Raw genomic sequence first — 9,026 nt, 5'->3', positions numbered from 1 at the left:
GGTTGGTCATGCTTTATATTAAAATATACAACATAAGTTATTTCAGTGTTACTGAACAACTAAAATGTCTGTCACTCATTCTTGAGATGAGGGACAAAAGTGGAAAAAACATGTCTCACACATAAGAGCCTTATTTATGTTAAAAATGAATTAATTCATAAAAATGAATCATTCATTTCATTATATATGTTTTCATAATGCCATCTGAATTAGTTAAAAGCAGGCTCTGTACCCAAAAAGGCCTGTATTTAGCCTGTCCTCAGAAAGTGGTCACAATTCCAAACGTTTCCAAAAAAGTGTAGCAGAGTAAAACTGGAGAGCCAGGGTGCAATAACAGATTAATGTATAACAGTATGAGTGCCCATGTGTCTCTTCAGAGCACACTTCTGACGAAAGGCTTTGCCACAGTCTGTGCAACTAAAGGGCTTTTACCATGTATGAGTCCTCATGTGTATATTGAGAGTACACATGACACCAAAGCGATTGATGACAACGTGTACACCTAATGTCTGGTACTTTCTTCTTCAAGTAACTGGAGAAGCGATTTTTGGGGGGCTTATCAGTGATGAGCTCATGGATGATGACATGTAGGGTTAACTGCTGCTTTGTAACAAGAAAAATGTGCTCTCAAACTAACCTGGATTCAATTTATCTGCACTACAGCTTTGAAACCATCCTGAAAGGAACACAAGAATAGTTCTGTACCTGGCCCATGCTGGGGCCAATGTATATCAATTATAGTTCTTGCAATCCACTTATTTGAGACATGAGTGTTGAGTCTCAGATACTGGTCAGGGATGCCACCCGTCGAGGGAAATGATGTAGTCAGAGCCGCAGGTTGTAGAGGTTATAACAAGGAGTATATTTATTTCCATCAAAAAAGGGTTAACATGATGTTCAAAAAAGGATGGAGGAAAACCGAGACTTGAGTACTTTACGACCGGGGGAAAAAGAAGCACTGCCAGTTCTTTGTCCTAGGCATTATTTATACTTTAAAGTTATGCCCACAAGTTTGGGCTCCAGCCAATAAGATTTGCCGTACAGGATCTCATGTCAGTTACGTGCATGTACTATTACATCAGGTTTTAGAAAACTGAACTATGATCTAATATTCGGACTTTCCCTAAACATGTTTTTGGAACGTCTTGTGTGCAGTACAATTATACAAGTGACCTGGCCTGTGGTGTCCACTATATGTGTGTGTGGTTTTAGCGGTCAGGTGTGTGTGGCACACAGTTCACTAACCCTATGGCCTGGTTTTCAGTGTACATTAGAGGCCTCTTCGGTTGAAGCTGCCCTGGTCTCAGAATATCAGCTCTTTCCTAGAAACCTTCTCTTGAATGTGAATTACAGGACTTTGATCAACACTTTGGGAAATACATGTGTGTGTGTGTGTGGGGGTGTGTGTTGGAGTATGTGTGTATGCAGGTATGTGTAGGTGTGTGTATATGTGTGTGTGTATATGTGAATGTGTGTGTGTGTGTGTGTGTGTGTGTGTGTGTGTCTGTGTGTGTGTGTGTGTGTGAGTGGGCCTGTGTCCAGAGATGTCCAAGCATCTTAGCTCTCAATACTTGTGTGTGTGTGTGTGTGTTACAAATTACACTACATGAGCATCACATCTCTGGATTGGCTTTGGCTCTCTTCCATGTGCTAACAGGCTGTGAATATAGGCTGTTTTGGAGGCAACACTGGATCTGACAGGTTGCCCTCACCTTGGAGCCTGTGCAGATCAACTCTGATGTCCAGTGACTCCTTTATCTGCGTCTTCAGCTATCTCGATTCGAGGTGCCCAAGATCAAAGCCATGGTATAGTCATAGAGGGTATACACGTGACATCATCATCATACACAGAAGTTATGCGGGAACGCCTACTGAGTGGAAAAAAAACACTTTCTGGCCTTGGCAGCCCCATACATCCACACAGAAATCTGATTGCATTAAACGACGTTAAACTCACTTTGCCACTCACTTGCACAATTTGCACATACTATTGTGGTTGAAAGGTGAGTGCAGTCTATACTGAGCAACCAGGCCATGTGAGGCCATTGCCTGCACCAATAATGAGGGTCCAGACGACAACATACAGTATAAGAACCTTCCAATGTTTCTAAGGATAAAGAAAAAAACAAGTTTGCTAATAGTGTCAAAAGTTAAGGTACAACAAGGTATTTTCATATTGCCTCCATCTTGGACATATGCAAATTAGGTGTCCAGACACACCCAATCATAAAGATAAGTATTCCAAAATGTTTCTTATTGTCAAACATCCTGAAATGGACAGGATGGACATGCATTTGTAGCTCATCTGGTTCAGAAGATATAGCCAAAACCGTTTTCAGGGGGCAGCCATATTGGATTTAGCCACTATGGCGACTGTGAAGGTCACCGGCTCAGGCCCCCTAGCTAAATCATTAGAACATGCCCTGGACTACATCTGGGCCAAATTTGGTGCTTTTAGACTGATTAGCACGAAATATCCCTAAGGGCCTGGACTAAAGAGGCCAATTGTCACTATAAATTATATAAAAGTGGTTTCTTCACAATTGATCTTAAATCAGAATATTTCATTGTATTCCCCATATATGAAAACATAAAAGAGGACATTTCAGTCTATTTTCTACCTTGTTTAGTCAAAGAAAATGTGTTTTATTATGTTTCTGTCACGGTCCGTGACATGTTATGTTTTCTTGTGTACCTTTTATTTTGTAGTATTGTTTTGTGCCATCCTGTCTGCCCCTGTATAGTTCTGTACCTGCCTTGTCTAACCTGTATTGTGATCAGTCTTTGTTTTCCACCTGTGTCCTGTTAGTCTCCCAGCCAATCCCAGTGTTGATCGTTTGTTCTGTTCACCTGTGTATTGTGATCCCTGTGTCTACTTAAACCCTCAGTCCCTTGTGTTCCCTGCTTGATTATAGTTTATGTTATGGTGTTCTGTCCAGTGTTTTCAGTATAATAAATACTTTGCATATTATGATCTGCTCTACTCCTGCCTGTCTGTTCTACTTTTGGGTTCCACATCTTTAGTCGCGCCGTGACAGTATAATCAAGCCATAAAATGGACCCAGCAGAACAGAGACTTTTCCAGCAAAAGGTGGATGAATTTGACACTGTTGTGACGTGTCTCATCACCTCAGCTCCCGATCAGTGTGCTGAATTTGAAAGAAAGATTTCGACCCAGCAGCAATGGTTCCAGGAGCGGCCATGGGTGAGCCACTTTGTACCTCACTTTAACATCGTCCGTGAGAGGCTAAAGGACTTTCGTCACTCCACCTCAGTTACACCTGCTCCCCAGCCTGCTTCTCACTGTCTCAGGCTTGGTATCGTGAGCTTGCAACCAGCATGCTCCCATCCTGCGCCTGAGAAGACCCCGCCCATGATGGACCTGCTCCGCTATTTCCAGAGCAGGGTCAAGATCCCCGTCTATTCAGACCCAGATTCTGAAGACGACCCATATCTAGGCACCAGCTTGGCTCTTGGAGGTCCTCGTGGGGCTGGTGCGCACAACATTGCTTTGGGTCGTGTTGCAACTTCTCCCAGTATCCCTCCGAAGCCTCGTAAGAGGTCCGGTCGCCGCTGCCCCCGTCGTCACCGGCGCACTCCAATTCCCAGTGATTCAGAGTCGCCGCCGCCCAGTGACGCCGAGACGCGGCCACCGCCGCCCAGCGACGCCGAGACGCGGCCACCGCCGCCCAGTGACGCCGAGACGCGGCCACCGCCGCCCAGCGACGCCGAGACGCGGCCACCGCCGCCCAGCGACGCCGAGACGCGGCCACCGCCGCCCAGTGACGCCGAGACGCGGCCACCGCCGCCCAGTGACGCCGAGACGCGGCCACCGCCGCCCAGCGACGCCGAGACGCGGCCACCGCCGCCCAGTGACGCCGAGACGCGGCCACCGCCGCCCAGCGACGCCGAGACGCGGCCACCGCCGCCCAGCGACGCCGAGACGCGGCCACCGCCGCCCAGCGTCGCCGAGACGCGGCCACCGCCGTCCAGCGACGCCGAGACGCAGCCACCGCCACCGTCTGTACCTTGCCCCCCTACTCATGTTTCCCAACCTGTCTGTCCTGAACCTGCCCCCGGTCCATATGTTGGGTCTCGTTTGGCCCTAGTCAGGGGAAACCAGGTGAGGGGGCGTCATCGTCGTGGCCTCCGCCACCAACGACGCTCCCAACTGCCCAGCATCCAGGAGCCCCTGCTTCCCAGTGACGGTGAGCCTCCACTGTCGACCAGCGACGGCGAGGTTCTACTTCGGCCCAGCGTCGGAGGTGGCGAGCCTCCACTGCGGCCCAACGACGGAAGTGGTGAGGCCCCACTGCTGCCCAGCCACGTTGAGGCTCCCCTGCTGTCCACCTGCGGTGACGGCGAATCTCCGCACTTGGTCAGCGACGGTGGGCCTCAACTGCAGCTCAGCGAGCAGCGTGCACACACGCCCCGGTGACCTGCGTGCACCTCTCCAGCTGTCCAGTGACAGTGGTGGCGGGCCCCCGCTGCTACTACCCAGCTATGCCGAGGTGCTTCTGTGTCCGAGCGACACCCTGTCTGTTTCTGAGTCGGCTGCACCTGCCGACACCACGTCAAAACCTGTGTCGGCGCCCCCCGCCGACATCATGCCTGTATCTGCGTCGGTGGCCCCCACCGACATGTTTCCTGGGTCGGTGGCCCCCACCGACATGTTTCCGGCGTCGGTGGCCCCCACCGACATGTTTCTTGGGTCGGTGGCCCCCACCGACATGTTTCCTGGGTCGGTGGCCCCCACCGACATGTTTCCTGGGTCGGTGGCCCCCACCGACATGTTTCCTGGGTCGGTGGCCCCCACCGACATGTTTCCTGGGTCGGTGGCCCCCACCGACATGTTTCCTGGGTCGGTGGCCCCCACCGACATGTTTCCGGCATCGGTGGCCCCCACCGACATGTTTCCTGGGTCGGTGGCCCCCACCGACATGTTTCCGGCGTCGGTGGCCCCCACCAACATGTTTGTTCCTGCCTCGGCTGTCCCCGCCGACTTCCCACCTGAACCCTTTTCTGCCATCCCCAATGTACTGCCTTTGTCAGCTCTCCCTTCGGACACTCCTTGCGAACTTCAAGAACTGTCTGTTTTCACTGCCATTGTGGAGGAGGCCCTCTTGCTGCCGGACCCCGGGCCTGACCTCCAGCGGTCAGAACCTGGGCCTGCACTACAGCAGCAAGACCTCGAGCCTGCACTCCAGTCTCATTGTTCTCAGGTGCCCCAGTCCATGCGTCCTCACTGTCTGTGTCCCCTCTCCAGATCTAGCCCTGTCCCCAGCCCTGTCTGTAGCCCTGGCCCCAGCCCTGTCTGTAGCCCTGTCCCCAGCCCTGTCCCCAGCCCTGTCTGTAGCCCTGTCTGTAGCCCTGTCCCCAGCCCTGTCTGTAGCCCTGCCCCCAGCCCTGTCTGTAGCCCAGGCCTTGGCCCAGTATGTAGTTCTGTCCCTCTTGTAGATTGCCCTTCTACTCCAGTTTCCCAGCGTAGCTCCCTTTCTCCGTCTGCCAGCCCCTTTGTCCCCCATGTCACAGGCCCTCAGTTTCCCCAGGCTACGTCCAGTCCCCGGCCCCCTCTGTTCCACTCTGTCCCACCCACCAGCCCGTTAGTCCTTCTCCCTGTCTGTCTGTCCGCCTGTCTGTCTGTATGCTTGTCTGCTAGTGTGAATGCCTGTCTGTTTGTCCATCTTTCGACCCCCCAGTCCTCCTGTCGCCCTTCTGACCCCTTTACCCGCCTATTGTGTCAAACATCATGTCTGTCTGCCTGCCTGATTGTCTGTCAGTTGATCTGTCTGTCCCTCGGTTTGTCCCACCTGTTGTCTGTGTGCTTGTCTGTGTGTTTGCCCGCCTGCCTGTCTGTGTGATTCCTTGTGTGGTTGTTTCTGTGTTTTGACCGTTTCTGCCCTGCCCAGTCCCTGCCAGTCAGTGTTTAGTCCTGTGCCCCAGTTGTTTGTTTTTTTTCCTAGCCCCTGGTCCCTTGTCCCAGTGGCCCTCCTTCCAGACCCCCACCACCCACCCTGCTCGATGTTTAGGGATGTTTAGGGAGGTTTAGAGATGTCTGGAAGCCATCCCTTGAGGGGGAGGCACTGTCACGGTCCGTGACATGTTATGTTTTCTTGTGTACCTTTTATTTTGTAGTATTGTTTTGTGCCATCCTGTCTGCCCCTGTATAGTTCTGTACCTGCCTTGTCTAACCTGTATTGTGATCAGTCTTTGTTTTCCACCTGTGTCCTGTTAGTCTCCCAGCCAATCCCAGTGTTGATCGTTTGTTCTGTTCACCTGTGTATTGTGATCCCTGTGTCTACTTAAACCCTCACAGTCCCTTGTGTTCCCTGCTTGATTATAGTTTATGTTATGGTGTTCTGTCCAGTGTTTTCAGTATAATAAATACTTTGCATATGATCTGCTCTACTCCTGCCTGTCTGTTCTACTTTTGGGTTCCACATCTTTAGTCGCGCCGTGACAGTTTCAGCACAGTGGTGGCCGCCATCTTTAAATGCTCCATTTTGAGGGCTTAGCGGCCATTTTTGAGCTTGGCATACAGCAGATTTGGATTCAGTAGACTTTAATACCCCTAGAAAGCATGTATGCGATTTAAAGTGGTTTTTGGAACAACTTAAATAACAATGCCACTGAAATGACATGACTAGATTATAAACTCATCACACAAGCCTATAACTTCCTCTACCAGAATGTGTTTTCTATTCTCAAGGGTTATTTCAGGGGGTCTGCAGCTTGATTGATTGGCACAGAGACCCCTGTATAATCTTATTTCATTGGATATGGACATAATATTATGAACATACAGCCGGGTGTGGGGCCTTCATGCAGTCACTTCATGCATCACCATTGACCTCTATAGAGGGTGTGTATGTGTGAACTATACATACGTCTACAGAGTGAGGTAATGTGTGAACTACATTACCATTTACTTGTGTATGTGTGAATCTATTACCATTGATGTCTATAGAGGGTGTGTATGTGTGATACCAGTTACGTCTACAGAGTGAATAAAATAAAATAAATGCATGTGTGGCGAGGTGGAAATGGTAAAATATAGAGAGTGTAGCCAACTACACCACCTGGAGGCAAATATAGCCCAGGAACTCTAATAAACACTTTTAGTTGCAACAGGGTTGCAACCAAGGTTGAGCAGAGTAAAACTGGAGAGCCAGGGTGCAATAAGAGATTTATGTATAACAAAAAATATAACAGGTCACCCATTCACACACACATTCATACACCGATTGCGGCGGAAGCCATGCAAGGTACCAACCAGCACATCAGGAGCAATTTGGGGTTCAGTGTCTTGCCCAAGGACACTTGGAGGAGCCGGGATTCGAACCACCGACCCATGGACCTGCTCTACCTCTTGAGCCACAGTCACTTTCGGTGTACAGTGTTCATCTTCCTGGAGGGAGATGTTGACGAGTCAGAGTCCTGTTTAAGCTCCTCAGGTATCTTGATTATTTTCTTTCTGAAGTTCTGCCACCTGTGTTTCTCCAGAGTCAGTTATTTCCTGCCACATTGGTAATGGTGAGATGTTTCCTGTGTGGCTTACCCTTAAACATGTTAGTTACCCTAAATGCCTAAAACATGACAACAAATTATACACATTATAATTAAGATATTCATCCTATTCAATAGAAATTCATAGATTGTAATGCCATATTTAGTCACTGCGATGGCAAATGTCTGAGGCAAACTGCTGGCCTAACATTGCTAACAAGTAGCGAGAGCGAGACGAGACGAGGCACCTCCGACTCTGGTCACTGAGACCATGTGACGTTAGATTATTTATTCAGTAGGGGTGCACGATTATGAAATTATGGCCGATTAAGCCTATTAACTCATCGAATGCGCAAAGCGTTTTTAAACGTTTTATTATAGCCGAGCGCAAGAAGCGCAAGACGTTTTTATACGTTTTATGGTCCAAAAAACGTTTTTTTATTGATTACTATGGTTCAACTATATTTGCGCCCGGACAACTCATAATGTAACACCGATCGGCTCTAAAAAGAGTTAAAACCCCCCCCTGCTGAAAAGAGGTGTTGGTCTGAGAAGCGTCTGGCACCGCCTATTGGTTGGTCTATGCGAGGACGTACGACGTATTGGAGACGGCCGTCCGGCATAGACCAACGCAGATGTCAGGGGATCTAAAATGGATGGGACAATGCTCTTGTTTGTGTGAATACACTCGATTCCCCCTCCCCTCCTGTTTCTACATGGTTTCTCCCGAGGGAGAATGGTGGGGGGGGGGGTCTCTTCCTCTTGGATCGCATTGGCAGTTCCCCCCCCACTCCCGAGTCCCCACTGCTTTCAACTGCAAGGCTTGCACTCACTCTCATTCTCGGAACAAGATACAACGCGATTTGCTCTCTGCCCGTATATAAACCTGCAACGATCGGCATTTGATTTCATAACGTAACGTTTGCCAATAACATGTGGAGTTAGTCATGGACAGATTGCACATCATTATCGAGGGCCCGCCATGATACGTTGGTCGCTGATCGCAAGCCGTACTGCTGCTGCTGTTGCTTTGCTCGCATCCATCATAAGGCATCCATCCATCCACCCCCCTTTCTCGTTACAACAGGCTATTATAAACTCACCGTCGAGCAGCCTGCCCTGCACCTAATGTGATAAAATGAACGGCAGGACAAAATCGGATCGATTATTATCTGTCTATCAGCAACATACGGGTGTTTGTCTTGCAACGACAGGTGGTGCTTTCTCGTATTTTTTCTTCCAAACACGTTGCGTGCTGCTTCTGCTTCTGCCGCATCCATCATGGATGTGATCCATCCACGATCGTCGTTGTTTTTTTTTCCAAACATGTCCAGACACAATCCGATCCAGTCTCGCGTCTCACCTTATAGATACGCGAGACTGGATCGATGAGGTTAGTGGTATGTCTGGACATGTTTGGAGCGGCACACGACAATCGACAATAACGTTGCGTGCTGCTTCTGCTTCTGCCGCATCCATCATGGATGTGATCCATCCACGATCGTCGTTGTTTTTTTTTC

The sequence above is a fragment of the Protomyctophum bolini genome, assembly GCF_963924005.1.
Source record: "Protomyctophum bolini genome assembly, chromosome: 8".
NCBI classification, from domain to species: domain Eukaryota; kingdom Metazoa; phylum Chordata; class Actinopteri; order Myctophiformes; family Myctophidae; genus Protomyctophum; species Protomyctophum bolini.
This window is presented reverse-complemented; position numbering follows the sequence as displayed.